Source organism: Hipposideros armiger, unplaced genomic scaffold (genome assembly GCF_001890085.2).
Source record: "Hipposideros armiger isolate ML-2016 unplaced genomic scaffold, ASM189008v1 scaffold_14, whole genome shotgun sequence".
Taxonomy (NCBI): Eukaryota; Metazoa; Chordata; class Mammalia; order Chiroptera; family Hipposideridae; genus Hipposideros; species Hipposideros armiger.
In genome coordinates, this window is record NW_017731364.1 from 368,075 (window position 1) to 390,788 (window position 22,714).

Below are 22,714 nucleotides of genomic sequence, written 5' to 3' on the forward strand. Positions count from 1 at the left end.
CTGCTCTGAAGGCTGTGGGGATTTTTCAAAATCAAGAGAAGGTTCTTAATTTTAAAGAGAGAATAATCCATGTGAAAGCCTGGGACATAAGGACCAACAATGTCAATGCAGGGCAGTTGACATTTTGAAATAGTACCAATAGTAAGAGCACTAGTAATTCAGAAGAAGAGATTTCTGGGAAGGTGATTAGAGGGAGCTTAGAGGAACCTTGATAGAAAGACCTTAAAAAAGAGACATTTAGGTAGTTGGAGACAACAAATATTGGTGGCAACAAATCTTCCTGAGAGCTGAGATGTACCTTGATTCTGTTAGCACTTTTGAGCACCTTTTTTTGGTGTCCCATCTATAACCATTGTGCTTAGTTTGGGGTTTTCAGTGTCTTCTCCAGCTTTCCAGAATTCCTTATGAGGGTCCCTGTTAACTGGAGATTCTCATACAGAAACCCCTGTGCCCATCACAGCTACCTCATTACCATGTTTCTCCAAGATGGCCATCCCTGAGGAGGATTATCACTAGGCCTCAGAGGATAGAGAAAACCAAAATGCCATCAACAACAAATTGAAAATTCAAGTTGAAAGGTAAGTCTAAAAATCTGAAGTAAGAGTTGTATCTAATGTGAAGTTATATTCTTAAAGGAAATTAAGTATATCCTTCCTTCCTTCCTCCCACTCCTTGCTCTCTCTCTCTCTCTCTCTCTCTGGTGTCCCCAGGAAACTGAGGACTGCACTCTCCTGTAATCAATCACCTAGCCTGAAGAGGGTTGTCCCTAAGAGGTCCCTATGAGGGTGCATCTCTATGAGGTGTTCAGAGGAATGCGTGGCCTCTCACCTGGACCTCCTGGACCTATCCCATTTCAGGTGAGCTAACATATGAACTGTAGATATTGGGAGGATCTTTGCTTTTCTACTATAGCTGCTCAATGAACATAACTTTTCACCCCCGACTTTATACCCTTCAGACTTTTATATCTGTTGCCTATTGGTCAGATGCAAAACCTCAGGGGTCAGAAGAGAATTAAATGAAACGCTTCTTCCCTGTACATCCCCTTTCCCAAGGAGATACATCATCAAGGGCCAAGGGAGAACTGTGTTGTTGGAATAACCTCAGTCTCTCTGAAAATCATGGAGTTCAAGGAGTTTAAGGGGGGTGGCTACTAATGTCTCTGAAACTCTTTTTCCCTCAGGGCATTTAGGAGATGGGCTGAGTCAATGTGTGCATGGAGCCTACAGCCAGCCACCAGCTTCAAGCTCGGCAGAGAGCCACTGCCCTGGGTGATTGGTGGTTGTTAAAATGGTAAGTGCAACAGGCAGTGGAACACGCAGTAATGAGTTCACTCACATAAAGAGGAATATGTATAGATAAAAGATCTGAAGGACACTGAAGTATTCACAGCTGCATGTGAGGTTATAGTAGTTTTCTTTTTTTTTTCCCTGCACTTCCCAACCCTCAAAAAGTGTATGTTATTTAACCCAACAGAGGGTTAAAAAAAAAAAAGCTTTTAAGAAGAAATAATGTGGGGATAGAAATTGTGCTTCTTTCATTTCATTGTTGTGATTAATGACTCCTATAGTGGATACCTGGCCAGCTCCTGGGCCATGAGTTACTAACGTAGCAATTTGGGGTCTGCTCTAGAGCTTGGGCAGCAGAAACAGTGGTGTTTTGGAGACCTGGAAATGGGTCCTGGAATAAGTTCCCGAAATGAATTCCTAAGCCATGGAATCCCATGGGTTTGTCATAGTAATCAAGTAATACTGGCAGGTTGCTAATTGTATTAACAGAATCGTAAAGTTTTAGACCTAGAAAGATCTTGAGGAATCTGTATTTGGTTTTCTGATTTTTGTGGCAAAACCAGGATGAGAGTTTGATAGTAATAATAACTACCTTTTAATAAGCATTTACTGTGTGCCAGAAATGGTACTAGGTGCTTTACATAGGTTAATTTTTAGTCACACTATCAAGGTAAGTATTATCCTTACCTTGATTTTATAGATAAGGAAGTTGAGGCATAGAAATTAAGTGGCTTATCCTACGTCATCCAAACCAGAGTCCAAGGGAGGTTTTGAACGCATGACTATCTGGTTCTAAAATGGGCTTTTACTATGCACGATTCTGCCTCTTTATTTCCAACATGGGCTGTCTGATTCCCAGTCTTAAGAGTTCTATTTCTTGTCTCCACATTGAAAACTCAGGTCTGTTTTAACTAATGTTAGTTGAGCAGATGAACCCCAAGTTCCATTCCTCTAGCTGGGGTCTTCTGTATTGCCACGAAGTCCACTCCCAAGGTTAAAGGCCCACATTTGCTTTTTCTCAAAGCAATGTGGCTGCAGGCCTTCCGCCTGAGCCCAGACTTGCCTTCATTTACTCACTTCCCTTTTTTTGTAAGTGTTCCCATTCACAGGCTGTGGGAATGCCCAAGCCAGAGGGAGGGTGTGGTCACCTGGAGCCGTAGGTGGGGAGCTGGGAGGGGAGCATCCTGAGGCCTCTGCTGGTCGCCAGCCTCTCAGGCCACCTCCTCCTGCCCCTCCTGCCCTTGGGCTGTGGGAAGGCGGGGCTGAGAGGACTGAGGGCTTCCTGAGGTGAAGGTTGAGGGGCTGCACAGAGAGGTATCTTTTCTTTCAGAGGAAAGTAAAGACTTACAACATGTAGGGGATCAATTTAAAGTTAAGTTCTCCATGTTTTCAGCCTGACCAGGTGTTCTGGTTAATCAAATACTCTTAGTAAGGATGATGGTGTGTACGATACATGGCTGAACAGTTTTTCTGGGATTATAACACAATAAAGTATGGATAAAACCCAAACTGCACTAAATATAATTAAATCTTTCTTTGATGATTCATAAGGCCTTTAGGATCCTGTAGTGCCTCAGGGTCACCATTATGCTTATCATCCTTGATGAGGCAGGCAGCTGAATAAAAATACAGATTTAAATCTATAGACCTCACTTCTGTTCTTCTACCTGGGTGGCCTTGGGCAGGGGACTTGACCTCTGAGCTTCAGAGTCCCCTCCAAAATAGGTGTGGCCACATTACATCATAGGGCTGTCATAGAAAACTATGTGCATAAAGAATATTGTTGTTATTATCATTACTATTAAGCTACCAGGACATCAAACTGTTGGCTGATAGAGAATTCTATTACGTTTTTTTCAAAGTAATTCAGTCCCCTTTTATGAAAAACATGGCTTCCCCAGCAGTAGGTATTGCTGAGGAGTGATATTGACTCAAGGGCCAGTAAGAGCATTTAAACAGTGTTCATAAACTGCAAAAGTGATACATGCTTTTTGTGAAAAAATTTGAATATTATAGAACATACTAAAAAATAAGTTTCTTTCTACCCTCATTGTCTCAAACTTCCCCAGAGGGGAAATAAATCTTGTGTAGTTTAGTGATTGTGTTAGATCTAAATTATACCTTCATTATTGTTTGATTTCACTTTATTTCACTTAGCATATCTTAGGGATCTTTTCATCCTTTTTTTACAGCTGCATCTGCATAATCTTTCATGTTACGGATGTGTTTTATTTTGTTTAACCATTGCCTGATTGATGAGCATTAGGTTATTTCTAGTTTTTCTGTGGTGAACAATGATGAAAATGAGCATAGGATGATGTTTATGGACTAACTCGGTAGCAGCTCTCAGTGATTTTTTCATTACCTCAGGTTTCCTCAACCCATACTTCCTAAAACATTTTCTTCTTGATTATATGCCTCCCCAAAAAGCTAGCACCTAATATGAACAAAGCAACGAGCCCTTTACAGATTGGTGATTTCTAATAAATGTATACGCTTGTGCAACTACACCACCACCCAGTTTTAGAGCATTTCCTTTACTCCAGAAAGTTCCCTTTTGTACCTCTTTGAGGTTAATTCTCATATGCATCCCAGCTCTAGGCAATCCCTGATATGATTTCTGTCTCTGAAGTCTTGCCTCACCTAGAAATTTCATAAAAATGAAATAATGGTATGTAGCCTTTTGTGTCTGGCTTCTTTCACTTAGCAAAATATTTTTTGAGATTCACCCATGGTGTTGGCTGTATAAGTTATTGCTGAATAGTGTTTCATTACATAGATGCACCACATTTTATTTATTCATTTGGATTGTTTCCAGTTTGGGTCTATTTTCAGTTTTTTCCTGCTGTGAATAATGATACTATGAATGTTTGTGTACAGGTTTTTGTATGGACATATATTTTTTATTTCTCTTGGATTGGTACCTAGAAGTAGAATTACTGGGCTTATGATATGTATATGTTTAACTTTAAAAAAAAAAAGAAATCTGCCAAATTGTTTTCTAAAGTGGTTGTTTTGTTTTATATTCCTACCAGCAATGTATGAGGGTTCCAGTTTCTCCACATTCTCACCAACACTTGGTATTGTCAGTCTTTTTTTATTACACCTATTCTACCGGATATGTAGTGGTATCACATTGTCATAATTTGCATTTTCCTAATAACTTATCATGTTAGGACTTTTTCTTGTGCTTATTAGCCATTCATATGTGTTCTGTGGTAAAGTGCTTAATCAAATATTTTGTCCATTTTTTTTTAACTGGGTCATTTGCCTTTTAATAGTTCTTTATTCTGAATGCAAACCTTTTATGTATGTATACTGTATATATTTATATTAATACATATGATTTATATAGATACATGATTTACAAGTATTTTCTCCCAATCTATGGCTTATTTTTTCATTTTCTTAGTGGTGACTTTTGTACAAAAGTATTTAATTTTGATGAAGTCTAAATTTGACAGGTTTTTCTATTATGGATCATACTTTGGGTGTCTTGTATAAGAAATCTTTATTCCACTCAAGGTCACAAAGATTTTTCTCTTATGTTTTCTTCTAGAAGCTTTATAAAAGTACTGTAATTTTATAAATTATTTCAAAGACTAGGTGAAGCTAATGTTCTCCATAGGCCCTTCCTAGGCTGAAATCAATGGGTCCATGAAGTTACAGCTACAGAGCAAGTTTTTCCTACCTTTCCATGGTAGTTTTCACATGTTGGCTGGATTGTACACCTACAGGATCAACGAAAGTGGCCTTCATTACTAAGTCCTCAAAAATTTTCCCAAGGCAAAATGTGAGATCATGCTCATTTAGAAGAATCAAAAAAAGTTTCCTTTGAAGAAGTCATGTTTATTTCCTATACCATGAATAGAATGTCCTTGTTGTGTTATATCATTTAGCAAGTGTAGGACAATAGCTCTCAAAACGAAGGCAGTGAAAAGTCATTTCCTATCACTAATGGTTTTGACATGGGCTTAATTCCACTTTGCTGCTCTTCATTCCTAGTAACTCACTTTGTTTCTCTAGGTAATGAGGCTATTATTTATTAGCTCTTAATGTGTGCGCACACATGCGTGCTCAAGAGCTACATTGTTCTTCTTTGGAGAACTTGAATCTCGTTTCTTTCAAACCTTCTTTGATCATAGCATATACAGATTCTGATTGTTTATTTGAAACTCTTAGGACACAATGTGGTTTGTTTTTTTTTTTAAATTAAAATTTATTGGGGTGACAATTGTTAGCAAAGTTACATAGATTTCAGGTGTACAATTCTGTAATACATCATCTATATATCACATTGTGTGTTCACCATCCAGAGTCAGTTCTGTTTCCATCACCATATATTTGTGGACACTATATGTTTTAAAATGCATACTTTAGAGCTGGCTGACTGGCTCAGTTGGTTAAGAGTTAGCTTAAGAGCGCAAGCTCTGAGCAACAGGGCCACCAGTTCGATTTCCACATGGGCCAGTGATGCTGCACCTGAGCTGAGCTGCCACTGAGCTGCCAACAGGTGGCAGGATGGCTCAACTGGTGAAAGCACATGCTCCTAACAACAAGACTGCCTGTTTGATGGTGGGCTATGCCTGCCCACAACTAAGACTGAACTTGGCACCTTGAGCTGAGCTGCCGCCCGGATAGCTCAGTGGATAGGGCCACGCACTGCACTCTTAACAATAAGGCTGCTGGTTCGACTCCCCCATGGGATTATGGCTACACCCACCTGCAGTTAAGATTATAACACAGCACCTTGAGTTTAGAGGCCACAGGCTGTCGACGGGCAGCCAGGCTACTGGCACCCTCCACAATTAAGATTGGAGAACAACAACTTGGCTGGTCCCCCTCCCCAATTCCCCAACACTGTTCCCCTCCCCCAATTTCCCAATTAATAAAAAAATAAAATAAAATGCATACTTAAAAAAATTATTTTAGAAAGATACTACAAGGAATATTCTGGATGAATATAGTTTCAAGATAACTAGCATTTCATAATATTAATATTTTTAAACATACTGAATATTTACAGTATATTAAATAAAGACCATAAATAGCTTCAGTTAGTCCAAATGAGGTTTCCTACCACTTGAATTCAGGTCTGGTTAGTTATGGGGGGCAAATGAGTTGCAAAAAATCTGTGTAGAGCATTTTTGGATTTCTGAATTGAGAGAAGGGCTAATGGATTTCTACCCCCTTCCTGGGAACACACTGCACCAGCTGCTTATTGTGGTGTGTTGGGTTCTGAAGCCGTAGTTGACCACTGCTGGTTCTGCATTCGGAGCCACTGTGAGTGGCTGTCACATTCCAGGAGACCAGGGGAAACACATACCTTGGTGAGCCTTGTTGAGGCTTTTAGCCTAAGAGAGTTTTCCGAATAAACATTTTAAATAGAGATAATTTCCACTGTATGCAATGCTATGGTTTAGAGTGTTTTCTAGGGGGAAGGTATTTTGGCCATTTGAAATCAATAAATGCTTTTTAAAATGCTTCTTTATCTCCCACTAATTCTAGTGCACAAATTCTATCTGCCCGATGGCACAGGTTCTCAGAGGTAGATACCCAATGAAGATCTGTTATCTAGGGGGCCTGGATTCCTGGCTTGGGGTGAAATTTATCCTATAAAATGGAATTGATTCAAGCTGTGATGTATTTGAATCCCACTGAGAGCTAGATTATATGGTCAATGGCAGCTCAGAAGCACATTTTAATCACCGAGTGCTGTGGTGCTGACCTGACAGTGCTGTGGAAGTCTCTGGTCCATGTAGCCTCAAGTAGCTTACAGAATTACCTCCTATCATTTCTCTCTGGCACTTACCACACCTGTGAGTAGCTAATTTCATCTTCATGTCTGCTTTCCTCACTAGACTGTAGGCATCCTCAAGCAGAACTATATGGATCTTGCTTATTAAAAAAATTTCTAGCACCTTGTACAGTGTCTGGTGCACAGTAGGCTTTACTATTTGCCAAATGACAGAATGAAAGAGATCAGATGAGGTAAAGTGGCTAAACCAATAAATAACACCTTGTTTACTATAGGCTTTCTGTTTTAGACTTGGCGATTTAAGGTTTTTGTGGGGCATACAGTTGGTGGTTGTATATATGATTTGGTGGGATATATATGGATATATATATATATATATATATATCCATATATATCCCAAAAAGCACATATATAATTGTCCATTTGACAGCAACCAGGACCAAAAAGGGAGAGCACTGTTATTTTCTTTCTTCTTAAAAAATTATTTGATATTGAAATGATTACAAGCACAGAGTAAGAAGAATATTCTGAATCCAGTTACTGAGTTCTGTATTTTACTCTGAATTTGTTAATTTTCTGTGGAAAGGGGTATTTATTTTACCACCTAAAAAATGCTTTACATTATGTCTCAAGGTAAAAAAGATTGAGAAAATAAAAGCCTCATTTCTTCATGTAGAGTTAAATTTTGAGATTTTGGAAAGCATATGATGCATGATGCTATGACTTGTTTTTTTCATTTTGGCAAAAGTGAAACCAGGTTACTGAGTTCTGTATTCTACTCTGAATTTCTTAAGTTTCTGTGGAAACTAATATCTATATCTATATCTATATATAGATATACACATATATATGTATATATATATACATATATCTATATATCTATAGATATATAGATATATATGTATATGTATATCTATATCTATCTATATATCTATCTATATCTATATCTATATCTATATCTATATATAAATTAGAACTTAGAATAGTCTAGAGAAGTAAGTTCAGAGAGCCATCATCACACAGGATGGCTAAAGTAAGGGTGTCGCACAATCACCTAAAGATCATGTATGGCTATAGACAGAAGAGGGATAAGGAGTGAATCCGGGATGACTATCATTTAGTGCGTGAGAGAGAAGAGAAGAGAGGCAGATACGGGGGTATGTCAAGGGTATGTAGACTCAATGCAGGGTTTTATTTTTAAACTTTCAAATTACAGGTAGAGTACATGTTCATTGCAGAAAACTGGGACAGTAATTAAAAAGTATTTTAAAAAGTATAAAAAGCCTGAAAGATCATCCATAATTCTATCACTCTAATCCAAACATGCTGCCATGTTTTCTATGCATTTTAGCCTAGTTGAGAAGAGGCCAAATGAGTGATTATAAGCCCTGCTTTTGCACATAGAAAGGATTGGCTCTGGCATCTATCCCTGCATTAATTACCAGGGTGGATTTGGCTGATCTAATTGGTTAGACCCTTTCCTCCCTCACTGCTCCCTGGTGTTTCTCCATATGGAGTTGTTTAATTAGACAGAGATAAAATTTCTTATTCATTCGTTTAACAAATATTTATTAGTTGTCTACCATGTGCACTGTGTCAGTTGCTGAGAGATGTAGCAGTGATGCAGACAGACACTGATCATCTCATGATATTTTAATAGTGTCATTTACAGAGGGACTTCACTTCATTCTATGGTATGTAGGTATTACCTGCTAGACCTTTCAGGCAAGCTTTCAATTTCATTCATGTAACTGTCTCACTTGCTATTTCCCCCAACATTAAAAACTCTTCAGAAATGTTACTCTTTTTTTTTCTTTCTTTCTTTAAAGATTTTATTGGGGAATTGGGGAAGGGGAACAGACAAGTTGCTGTCCTTTTGTTCTTCAGTCTAATTGTGGAGGGACGTCGCTTTACTGGCCCATTTTGGTATTATATTGTGCTCTTCCCTGGTGAGGCAGATCGGTCGCTGGTCACTGCACGGCCATCCACGGCAGCTCACAGCAGCTCACGCTGGCTGCTAGCCGCTCATGGTAGCTTACGGGAGCCCACTGCAGCAGGGGCTGAAGCCTACACCATTGCTGGCGACTCACAGCTGAATAGCTCCAGGTTGAGCTGTTCACCATCTTAGCTTAGAGGGCGCAGTGTCACTGGCCTTGATGTGGGATCCGAACTGGGGCCCTGCTGCTCAGAGCTGGCATCCCAAGGCAACTCTTAACCAACACACCACTCAGCTGGCCCCCAGAAAATGTTACTCTTAATGGCTGATGTTAAATATTTAGTTTTTCTTTTCCTCCCCTCCCCCATAATAACACTGCTGCGAAAGCTTTGAAAGTAAGCTTGGTCCATACTTTGTACTGTTTTCTTAGAACTGATTCTTAGTAGAGAATTTATTGGGTCAATTGATCTGAACTTTTCTAAGGCACTTAGATACCTATTGTCAGTTTGCTTTCCAGAAAGGTCCTATGAATTTAAACTCTTAACAATGGTATACAAAGGTGCCTTTTTCACCTAAAAGAGGGTTCATTTGTTTACATGCTGAGTTTACTGAAATAGTACAAAAGGAAAGGTTAAAGATAAAGAAGATGGTTTGGAGTCTTATATTTAAGTCTTTAATCCATTTCGACTTTATTCTAGTATATGGTGAAAGAAGGTGGTCTAGTTTCATTTTTTTGCATGTTTCTGTCCAGTTTTTCCAACACCATTTATTGAATAGATTATCCTTATCCCACTGTATATTCCTGGTTCCTTTGTCATAAATTAATTGACTATATTGGTGTGGATTTATTTCTGGGGTCTCTCCTCTGTTCCATTGATCATGAGTCTGTTTTTATGCCAGTACCATGCTGTTTTGATTACTGTAGCACTGTATTTATAGTTTGATATCAGGTAGCTGGATACCTTCAACTTTGTTCTTCTTTCTCAAGATTGCTGTGGCTATTGGGGGCTTATGTGGTTCCATATAAAATTTAGGATTAAAGCTAGAAGAAAACAGAGGCAGTAAGCTCTCTGACGTAGCTCTTAGTAATAGTTTTTTTTTTTTTGATACATCTCCTTGGGCAAAGGAATAGATACAGAGAACAAAAGAAAAAATAAACAAATGGGACTACATCAAACTAAAAAGCTTTTGCATAGCAAAGGAAGACATCAACAAAACGAAAAGAAAACCTACTAAACGGGAGAAGATATTTGCCAATGATACATTTGATAAGGGGTTAATACCTAAAACTTACAAAGAATGCATAAAGTCAACACCAAAAAACCAAACAATCCAATTAAAAAATGGGCAGAGGGGGGCGGCCGGTCAGCTCAGGTGGTTAGAGCATAGGTTCATAACACCAAGGCTGCCGGTTTGATTCCCACATGGGCCATGGAGCTGTGCCCTCCACAACTAGATTGAAACAACCACTTGACTTGGAGCTGAAGGGTCCTGGAAAAGCACACTGTTCCCCAATAAAAATTTCTTTAAAAAGATAAATGGGCAGAAGACCTGAATAGATATTCCTCCAAAAAGGGCATATGAAAAGATGGCCAATAAACATATGAAAAGATGCTCAATGTCACTAATCATCAGAGAAATGCAAATAAAAACCACAAAGAGGTATTACCTCACACCTGTTAGAATAACTATCATCAATAAATTAACAAACAACAAATGTTGGTGAGGATGTGGAGAAAAGTGAACACTTGTGCACTGTTTGTGGGATTGCAGATTGGTACAGCCATTATGGAAAACAGTATGGAGGCGCCTCAGAAAATTAAAAATAGAACTGCCAGGGCCGGCCGAGTGGCACGATGGTTAAGAACAGGCTTGGGATGCCAGAGGGCCCTGTTCGGATCCCACATATGAGGGCCAGTGATGCTGCCCTCTACAGCTAAGATGCTGAACTACAGCTCAACCTACAGCTGGGCTGCTGTGAGTCACCGGTGACGGCGTAGGCTGCAGCCCCTGTGGCAGTGGGTTGCCATGGGCTACCGTATGTAGCCAGCAGCCAGCGTGAGTGGCCAGCAGCCACAGTGAGTGGCCATCCAGAAGCCGGCAACTGATCTGCCTCGCCATGGAAGAGCGCAATGATGGTGCCAACTTGGGCCAGTGAAGCAACGTCCTCCACAACTAGATTGAAGAACAAAAATGACAGCAACTTGACTGTTCCCCTTCCCCCAATTTCCCAGCACTGTTCCCATCTCCCCAATTCCCCAATTAAAAAAAAAGAAGAACTGCCATATAATCCAGCAATTTCATTTATAGGTATTTATCCAAAGAAATCTAAAATACCAATTTGAAAAGATATATACACCCCTATGTTCATTGCATCACTATTTACAATAGCTAAGATGGAAGCAACCTAAGTGCCCATCAATAGACAATTGAATAAGGAAGATGTGGTACACATATATGATGGAATATTACTCAGCCATAAAAATAAATGAAATGTTACCATTTGTGACAACATGGATGGACCTAGAGGGTATTATGCTAAGTGGAAAAAAGTCAGAGAAAGACAAATGCCATATGATTTCACTTATGTGTAGAATCTAAAGAAAAAATAAATGAACAAACAAAACAGAAACAGACTCATAGAAACAGAGAACAAATTGATGGTTGCCATATAGAAGGGTGTTGGGGGGCTGAATGAGAATGGTGAATGGAATAAAGTACAAATTGGTAGTTACAAAGTGGTCACAGGGATGTAAAGTACAGCAAAGGAAATATCAATAATATAATAACTATGTATAGTGCCAGGCAAGTACTAGACTTCTCAGGGGGATCACTTTGTAAATTAGATAAATGTCTAACCACTATGCCATACACCTGAAACTAATATAAAATAATATTGAATGTCAAGTGTAATTGAAAAATAAAAAATAAAAAATAAAGAAGATGGAACAAGGTCCTTGAGAAATAGTATTGATAGATCTGGAAAAGGTACTAGAAGGTAATTTTGTAAAAGAAAACAGAAAACTCTCCTGTTGGGACAGGAGATAGGGAGGGTGCAGCTACAAAGAGTGTTTGTGTGTGTGTTGAGAGACAGGGAGCTGAGGGAGTTCCTAGCTGATGGCTTCCATTTTCTTCATATGTCAAAAGGCAAGATCATCTTTGATGGCAGGGGTAGGATAAGGCCAATAGCTTGGAGAGAATGGAGATAAGGTTTGGAAAGGCTGTGCAGAAAATGGGACACCATCTAAACGGTGCAGTGCCCAGATAATGTAATGTTGCATTTTGTTTACAATTGTAAGTGAAAACTTGATCATTAATACTGGGACTCTGTTTACAGGGTATAGTGAAATTGAGAATTGGTGATTATTTGATTAATATGATGAATGTTCCAAATTAGGAACACCAGGTCAGGGTACATTTCCGACCTAAATTATACAGTGCAGTTGTCTGCAGTGATCTAATTAACCAGATGATTGCCAAATCTCTACTTCTCTCTGTCCCCTGTGGACATAGCTTAAAGAACTAATAAGCGAACTGGACTCTGCCCCAATCTATTTTGGGATAATTGATGTCTTTGTACTCATATCCCAGCAGCTTGGTATTAAACACTGAAGCTTTGTGGAGAATATGTCAGTAGGCGATTTACTACCTCAAAAAGCAGTCTTTCTCTTGGAAAGCTTATCAATCAGAACTTTGGAGGGAATTTTCCAAACTCCCTAAGGAAAATTATAATTTATTGCTATGGAAAAATATTTGATTCTGTGCATTTTGCCTCATAAAATGAATTTGGTTTTGATTCTGAGTGCTTATGATTTTTGTTTCTGTCTTCATGAATTACTTTAAAGCAATTTCAAACATTTATGCTCACTAAAAGTTGGCTTTTTTTTCTCACTTAAATAAAAAGTATCAGTGATTTTAACATGTTAAAGAATAAGGAAAATCAATTGTGGTATAGAAACATTTCATTACTGACTCTTTAAATATTTCCTCCTTTAATTGATGGTTGATGTAACGCAGGCTGTGAAATGAATGGAGGCAGTTACCGAGGTAACCTGGACTCTGAAACCTATTTTGTGAAATAGCAATTGATTGGGACATTTTAGGAACTGGCCTTAATGCTTTGAGCTTCCTTTCTATGCTTTTAAACAATACCATGACATGTCATTTACTTATATATGAAAGTAAAGGTAGCAAGTGGTTTTACTCCAACTTTGGCTCTTCCCTTCACAGACTCAGCCTACCTCCCATACTCTCAAGTATTCATCAACCTGCAGTTCTGTGATGGTGGAAGACGATGGTGTAAGAGGGCCTGGCATGAGATTTCAGTTCTCTCAAAGAACTTACAACCTGTTCAAGTTTGGTAGCAGACCAAATTCTAACAAACAATAGCTCATTTGAATATTCTTCAAATGCAAGTGTGGCCATGAATGCTAAGAACAGCTTTTGACCTTAGAGATTTGTCATGTGCTCTTACCAATTGTAAAATGGATAAACAAGCTTAAATTCAAAATGGCAGAATTATATCCTTTTGCATCTGGGTTTTATTACAGTCTGTTCCTGGTTGAAGTCTCAGCATTGACAGGAATGACAAGTTGGACTCAGCCTAGTTGCTTCTGCAGAAACTTGAAGGAAATGTGTGCAAATGAGGATCTTGGGGATGCTGTGGGGTGTCCTGAGGGAACTTGGACTCAATCTCCCACCCAGAGTGGGAGACATCCAGGTCAGAGGGGCCCAGAACCCAATTTTTTTGGAGAAACTAAAAATCTAGGCTTTTCATAGGAGAGCCGTGATTTCTACGTGTTGATATCTCATGTACAATATATACGTTTGCCTGTGGCACTGGGCCAGATTCAGCCTGATGCTGTTGATGTGTGACCTCTGACTGAAAGGTTTCTGAGCTCTGAGTTTTTAGGTTAAAAAGCCAGACTTCACCATCTTTGTTAGAGGACTATGCTTATGTCACATGAGGCTGAACAAATTTCTTTTCATCATTTAATCTGCTCAGCCTTCTTTTTTTTTTCAAAGAAATAAGAAGAAACTCATATTTAAATGAAAGGAAGGCAGGACTAAAATTAGACTTACTACATTGTTTAATTTCCTCAGAAGTGTCCATTTCAACTTTTCTGGCTAGGTTAGGCTTTAAGAAAGCATTTACTACATGTTCTATGGTATTTTCTTTCCAATGAACATATGTTAGGATTTTTATTTGCTAATTTCAAAAGTCAGACTTTGCCTGTTGTTTTAGTTTAAAAAAGAAAGGAAATCACTTAGTTCGGGTGGTATCTATCTAAAGAGTAGTTAACTAACGGTGGCAAAATGTCGCAAGGTGAGGTCTTCATATATCTTGGGAGATGTGGGAAGGAAAGGCTCTTTGATTTACTCGTAGGTATGAGTAAAACGATTTTAACAGTGGGATCAAATCATGTTGGAATGGAGTTCAGGGTGACTGTCCTCTCTGAACCAATTCAGTTCCATAACTGGTCCTGTCAGGGGCTTATCAAGAGATGTACTTGTTTTGAGTGGTGAATACCTTATCATATTTGTTTCTCTCTTCATAAAGTAATATAAAGCAATTGTGGTACATGCACTAAATTTCCATTTATGTTAGAATGATATAAGATTAGGTGTGTTGGTGAGTGAAACCTGCTTTCCTGACTTTCATTCATTTATAAAATAAACATTTATTGGGAACCTATTATTATATTGAGATGTAAAGATAAATCAACAAAATAGTTAAGTTATTCAGTTTATAGCACATATGTAGCAATTAAATATCATTTTCTCCCCTCTCCCCTCTCTCCTCTTACTGCAAACTATATCTTTGAGTTGCATCATTTGGCAATAAGAGAGAGAGGGAAAGCATTTTTCCAGGAAGTTCTTCTTTCCTTTCTAAACCTGCCAATGTCTGTAAATAGTGTCTTCCACTGTTACTGGGGACTTGCTACAGGCTTGCAAGGGTGTGCTGAGGAAGTCTATAAAAGTCTGAGGAGGGTTACTGCAAGGTGTCAAATGAGTTCTGGGTGCAGAAAATTTTTCTAAATTTATTTTTATTAAATTAATTGGAGTGACATTGGTCAATCAAATTATATGTTTCAAGTGTACAATTCTATATAATATGTCATCTCTATATTGCATTGTGTGTTCACTACCCAGACAAATCTTCCATCATCATATATTTGATCCCCTTCACTTTTTTCTACCTTCTCCCTTCCCTCCTTACCTTTGGTAACCACTAAACTGTTGTCTGTCTGTGTCTATAAATTTTTGTTTATTTGTTTGTCTTGTTCGTTTATTACTTTCAGTTTTATATCCCACATATGAGTGAAATCATATGGTTCTTGAATTTTCTGTCGGACTTAGTTTGCTTAGCATGATAATCTCAAGATCCATCCATGTTGTCACAGATGGCAGCATTTCATCTTTTCTTACAGCTGAGTAATATTCCATTGTATACATGTACCACATTTTCTTTATCCAATCATCTATGAAAGGACACGTTGGTTGTTTCCATGTCTTGACCACCATGAATAATGCTGCAATGAAATGGGCTACATACTCGTATATCTTTACGGATAAATATTTTCAGATTTTGGGAGTAGATACCCAGAAGAGGGTTTGCTAGGTCGTATGGTAATTCTATTCTTAATTTTTTGAGGACCATCCATACTGTTTCCCATAGTGGCTACCAATTTACATTCCCACCAGCTGTGTATGAGGGTTCCTTTTCCTCCACAGCATCTCCAACACTTGTTATTACTTGTCTTGTTGATAATAGCCATTCTACCAGGTGTGAGGTGGTATCTCATTGTGGTTTGATTTGCATTTCCCTAATAGCTAGCAAAGTTGGGCATTTTTTCATGTATCTTTTGGCCATTTGTATGTCTTCTTGGGAAAAGTGTCTGTTTAGGTTCTTTGCCCAATTTTTAATTGGATTGTTTGTTTTTTTGTTGCATTGTATGAGCTCTTTATATATTTTACATATTAGCCCCTTATTGGAGGTGTTGTTTGCAAATATCTTCTCCCATTCTGTTGGTTGCCCCTTTGTTTTGTTGATGGCTTCTTTGGCTGTGCAGACTCTTTCTAGTTTGATATAGTCCCATTCATTTATTTTTGCTTTTACTTCTTTCACCTTTGAGGTCAAATTCATAAAAATCTTCTCTAAACCCAAGGTCCATAGTTTATTTAGTACCTATGCTTTCTTATATGCAATTTATTATGTCAGGTCTTATATTTAGATCTTTGATCCATTTTGAGTTAATTTTGGTGTATGATGACAGCAGTCTAGTTTCATTCTTTTGTGTGCAGTTTTCCAGTATCCCCAGCACCATTTATTGAAGAGGCTTTTTTGTCTCCATTTTATGTTTTTGACTTCTTTGTCAAAAATTACTTTGGGTGCCGAAATTTACATAACATTGATAGAAGTGAAAAGAAAACCAGTAAATAAATTCTTATAATTAAGGTTAAAAAAATCTTAATATTCTATTAATTGAGTTTTGAGTATTTGCCCAGAGTGCTATGTGCTTTTTGATTTTCCAGTTAACATTTCAGTGTGGATACAGAAGGCAAGATTAGCAATGAAAGAAAAAAGGGGACAATACTAGATGATACAGACAGACAACAGGAGGAAGAAACCCAGACCTTGGCAAAAGCTACATTATCCAAAGAGCACCATAATTTCTGCCCATGATACTCTTTCTATGTTATAAGAGTGAACCCTTTATAACACTTAGTACATACCAGGCAGTTCTAAACCTTTGTGTATAATAAGTCATAGATGAATGTATAGGAAATAGATGTAGATAGATAAGGGAACTTAATTTTATGAGGGTCATTTTTATTTTTTTCAATGAGCTCCATTTTAGACATCAGTTAAGACCCCATTCAAGTGTCATTGAGAAAAGAAACCTCAGTCCTCAGGAACCAAGAGATATTTAGTCACCAAGCCAGTGTCTAGATAGAGTTAGCCAGGTAAGCATCCTTCAGGCAGGAGCTACCAGCTTTCACCTGGTTCAAATCCATTTGCCACTAAAACTACTCAGAAATTATTAATCTTTGCTATATCATTAATGTCTTGCAAAGTCAGTTATCACCAAAATGAATAATAATGGTCACAATGCTGTACCATGAAATAAATGTTTCTGTAAGGTTTTTTAAGATATTTGATACTAGAGAAATGGTTTTTGGGCTTCCATTATGTGGTTATGTAAGATGTGTGTGTGTTTCTGTATATGTATGTGTGTGTTAGCATGTATGCTCATGCACATGCCAATGTGTGTGTGTTTACATGTAACTGATGACTTTGCCAAAGAGACAAAAATGAGAAAACTACTGTATGGTCTTAAAATCAATCAAAACTTGCTGTTGGCTTATAGATAGAGCGCTGAGAAGAGAGCTCCTAGAATTTCTCATATCTAAGGTCCCTGGAACAGGAGGAGAAAGCCAGGCCTACATGTAGAGTTCAAAAGGTTCTAGGTGGGGTGGAGGGAGAAATGCAAAAACCAAAAACCAAGCAAGGTGTGACACTTTTGGTATAATAGTAAATGACAGGGAAGAGCAGCAGGAGTTGGCAAAGGGTCTGAAAGGTGGAAGGGTGATGCTGAGCAAGGAGGGAAATAGAGGTAGTTGACGGGCATGACTTTCCCATGAGTCAGGTTTGCTTTGTGTTCCTGGCTGTTTTCTCATTCCACTCCTGGCCTTGTCAGGACTTGACTAGATAGATACAGGCCCAGGTGATCTTAAGAACTCTCATGTGCACATTTTGAAACCAGACATTATCAGGTAGATACCTGTATTAAGTAGACCTTCACTGTGTATTGAATTGAATTTTTGGACCATATTTTGACATGACATAATTCTTCCCCCTCTCTCCCCACCCCCACCTTTTCCTCTTGTGCTTTCTTAGGGACTGCCTTTTTTTTTTTTTTTTAAGACCTTTAAATAAATTTTCCAGATGCTGGAGCCTAGATGCTTCAAACAAGAAAATACAAGTATACCAGGAAAATTTATACATTAATTTATTGGTTCAAAAAATACTTTCTCATACTTTGTGCTAAGCACAAGGGACATAGCTGTGAACGAGTCAAGGGCCCTGCCCTCCTAGCATCTATAACCTGGTGGGGACAAGTTAACTCTCTATCCTTTCACAGGTCCTATCAAGCAAACTATTTGAATCACTCTTGCATGTGTTAGATTCCCCCATCTCATATGGAAAGTTCAGAAACTCAGCTGGGAGTAGCAATATTAGAATTAGAATTTTTCTCCAAATTCAGTCAACCATAGAATCCCCAAATGTAGTATCTCTTTTTGACAATGAGATAGGCTTTCAGGTCTAGGTGGCAGCGTTGACAAGCCAGTAGGCAGAAGTTCAAGACAGTGTCCTTTATATTTATGGGGGGCGTAAATGTTCATTTATTCCCCCATTGTAACATATTCCATAAAATGTGGGGATACTTTAATAGTTAAACCATAAAATTATTTCCCTGCTTATCTCAGCTCTCATAAAAAGTTTGGGTAGTTTTATCAAATAACTGTTTCTCAATAATAATGAGAGTGAAGTATAGAAAATTTAATTTTTAAGCAGGATAAGTAATGATGCAGTTTCTGAAATCAAAGATTTTCTTTTTTTTTACCTTTTATTTTTATTTATTTATTTTTAATTTATTTTTTTATTGTTAGTTTCAGGTGTACAGAACAATGCAATAGTTATCCTTTTCACCCTCACAAAGTCACAACCCCCCTCTCCCCATCTATTGCCCTCCCCCCGATATCATGCTTATCTATTACAATTCCATTTACTCCATTCCCACTCTCTACTCCATGTCCCATGACTATATGTATATATAATTATACTTGACATACAACATTATTGAACATCAGCTTCAGAAATACAGTGCGGTGGTCAGTCCTCTACACTGACTATGAAGTGGTCTCCCCAACAAGACATGAGTCCATCTGGCCCCCTAAGAAATATTTACAACATTATTGATTATATTCCCCAGACTGTCTTTTCTATCCCTGAGGCCATATTGTAGTTACTAATTTGTATTGTCTTGTCCCTTCCCCTTCTCCTTCATCCCCACCCCCTCCCAACTAGCAACGCTCAGTTTTTCCTCTGTGTCTCTGAGACTATCTCCATCCACATCTCCCATCCATTCAGATCCTTAGAATCCACGTATAAGTGAGATCATATGATATTTGTCTTCTCTTGTTTTCATCTCTCTAGACATGGCCCTCTACCCAAGTCCCTAAAAAAATGTTAGAGGAAGGCTCCTTTGACAAGCTTTGTATGAATTAGTAAATGTAAATCATTTCCATCCTCGCTCAGTTAAAAAAATCTATGTGTAATTATTAATAATGATATATACTCATAAAATAATTTTTTTCTGATTGTTGAAGGTGCTTTTAAGAGACAGGTAATTTCCTAACACATGGGGAGCACCTTATTAGAAAGGATTATAATTTAAAATATCAACTTGCCTTACCCTAATTGCTCCAAATTTTCTCTTTATCCATGCCTGATTGTTAAGGCATAATATATCTTCAAGGCCTCTAAATGTAACATACATTATGATGATTCTTTCATCATAATTTGGGCCAGGTGACCCTTTTGCATTTATTGAGCTAATAGTCAACTGATCAGTTGGCTTAAGAATTTCATTTAAAATAGCTCCGAAGATAGAAGGAATGGAAGGAGCTGTTACCTGCATTTTGTCAGGCTCCTCCATTTATTTTCAAAGTGCTCTTTCAGGGCACAGCATTAACCGTGTGGGGAAATGTGTAATGAGCAGTGGTAGACAGAACACTGCACGAGGGCCTGAGGGAGGCAGGCCCTGTCTCTGTGCTCTTTTTCTGCCACAGCCTGATCAGGCATACTTGGACATACTTAACAATTTTTTTCCAGCAATTTTTTTGTTTTGTTTACGTTCTCCCTGTAGGTTTGTAAACTGGGGGTCCGTCTATGGCTATTAGTGTGCTTCAAGGATTGGCTTTGGGGGGAAGAGTATCTGTAAATCCCCATAAATACTACACTTAATTCTGTTTATGGACATTATTTTTTTCCCCTGGGTCCATAACTTTATATTCAGGTTCTTCAGAGGATACATTATCTTCAAAAAAACCTCTTCTAGAGGATTGATCAAGTGTTTTTAGTAGTAATGTTCTATGGCTACAGGCTGTTTTTATGTGTGTGCATGTTTTCTTCTAGACCATAAAAGTGTTAGCTTGTCACTTACTTGAAGGAAAGACTCTGACCAGGACCTTTAAGAACATGACTTACAGATCCTTGCTAGAAGGCAAAAAGCTCTGATGCTAAGGAGGCTTGTCTGGAAACCCCAGCTCCACTATACAGAGTATATGTATATACCTGTATATGTACGTGTGCACACACATATATAAAAGTACCATATATACTGCATTAAAGATAACCCTGATCAAGTTTTAAAAGTGCTTACTGAGAATGTCAGTGTCTGGCATGGCAAAGCTTTAGCAACTTCAGCCTCCTTCCTAATACAATTTGTTTTAGATGTGCCTGTTTTAAGTAGCATATTTTTCCAATTTGAAAACCTCTGTTTTAATTGATAAATTTAATTTAACTACATTTATTGTGATTACTTATTTATTTAAATTTATTTCTGTATATTCTATTTACTCTGCTTTGTATGCTTCATTCTATTTTTTCATTTCTTGCCTGCTTTTGGATTGATTACGTTTTCTAAATTCTTCTTAATTGGGTTAAAGTTCTAGTTTTAGAATCTGTTTCTAAATTTTTAGTAGTTACTCAAAATTTTAAGTGATTTTTATATGGCTTTAGTTTACTTTTTGCATCCTGCTTCTTCCATCTGTATTTCTCTTTCTGTCTTTAAAAAAAATTTTTTTTTAATTATTATTTCTTTCAGATTCCTTTAGCATTTCTTTCAGTAATGATTTCTGCATAGTATGACCTCTAATTCTTATTTGTCTTTCATTTTTGAATGACAGGTCGATTGGCTATAGAATTCTAGGTTGACAGCTATTTTCTTTCAACTCTTTGAAGATATTGTTCAATGATTTTTCTGGTCTCTTTTGCTACTGAGGAGAAGTCCTTATAGTCCTTTGTAGATAAGATGTTTATTTTCCTGATTGTTTTTGATATTTGATCTTTTTCTTTGATACCTTGCAGCTTCATTCCAAGCTGTTCTGGGTGTAGATTTGATAACGTATTTACATTTTCAATGAAAATGCTATGTTATATTACTATTTTGACATTTCCTCCAACCAATAAAATTTGATATAAAATATCTTCCCTTATCAATAAATCTTCATCTATTATGTAAATTTAAATGATTGCATTTCTTTATAGTTGGAGATTAAAATATTTAATCCCATTTTTACTTGAATAAAATCATATGCACACACATGCAAAAAAAAGAAGGGGTCATGACCTACGTATAAGTATTGGATATAGCTGATGTCCTGACCAGCTCACTGGTGTGTTAAAGCTACTCATACTGTTTTAGGGATTGCTGACTGTGCAGCTCTTCCCAACTCCACATTCAGTCACAGCACTTTTGCCATAGTGGGTGTATTTACACTATGAAAATTGACTCATGTCACAAATCAGGAACTTTTTTTTTTTCTGGCAAATTTGTTCTTAAGCATTATGAACACATTACTAGTTATCTTCCTTCTAATAGATACTTGTTACCTCTTGCCAGCATCCATAAAACCATCTTCTATAACTTTAGCCCTGCCTATGTCTAGAAAGCCTCAGGTCTTTAGCAAGGTTGTCTGTTGGCAGTCTTAAGTCCATTAACTAGTGGGCCATAGAGTCATTCCTTTATTGTTACCTTTATTTAATGAATGTTTTTGAAGGCCTAATATGAAATAAGCAGCATATTGGACAGCAAGAACACACTTGGATGACCAAGAATAGGGTATCTACTAAGCCAGGGGTCAGCTTTAATTCCCATATAGTACCTTCTCCCTACTTCTTAGCATGATCATCAGTTGGTCTGTGTTCATGAGGCCCAGTGTGCCTCAGCCTAATCTGTCTGCATTATGACCTACACATCAACTAAACAGGGAGAAGATGTGGCTGGGCGCATGGCATGGGTTGGTTGCTTTTGTTTATAGACATGCACGTCTCTTAGCAAATATTGCTCCGGCCTTCTAGAGTAAACAGCAGGGGCCCATTATTTATTTGTAAGGCATTAACCTCACCAAGTGTCTCTAAGTTAGCAATTTTAATTAAGTTTTCACCTACAGAATTACACATTTTTTTATTGTGATGATATCACAGGTTTTTTTCTTTTTTATTAGTTTCAGGTGCACAAAACAACATAATGATTAGACATTTACACCCCTCACAAAGTGATAACCCCACCAAGTCTACTGCCCATTTAACACTGTACACAGCTATCCCAATAACATTGACAATATTCTCTATGCTGTACTTTACATCCAGTTACCATATATATATATATATATATATATATAAAATTATAGTTGACATTCAGTGTTATTTTGTATTAGTTTCAGGTATACAGCATAGTGGTTAGGCATTTATATAATTTATGAAGTGATCCAACCGATAAGTCCAGTACTCATCTGGCATCCTACATAGTCTTTACATTATTGACTATATTCCCCACACTGTATTTCACATCCCCATCACTATTTTGTACTTCTGAATCCCTTCATCTTTCTCACCCATCCCCTAACCCCGCTCCCATCTCTTAGGTTGTTGGAAAAGTC

General features: G+C 37.7%; 1 long non-coding RNA gene across 1 annotated transcript in view; it reads left to right on the forward strand.

The window, feature by feature from the left end:
- Positions 1 to 727: 727 nt before the first annotated feature.
- Positions 728 to 22,714, forward strand: part of LOC109396140 (uncharacterized) — a 40,479-nt gene continuing 18,492 nt past the window's right edge. Inside the window, exons 1-2 of the long non-coding RNA XR_002126804.1 lie at positions 728 to 857; positions 1,184 to 1,293. This is a non-coding gene — a long non-coding RNA (uncharacterized LOC109396140). The remainder of the gene's footprint in view (positions 858 to 1,183; positions 1,294 to 22,714) is intronic.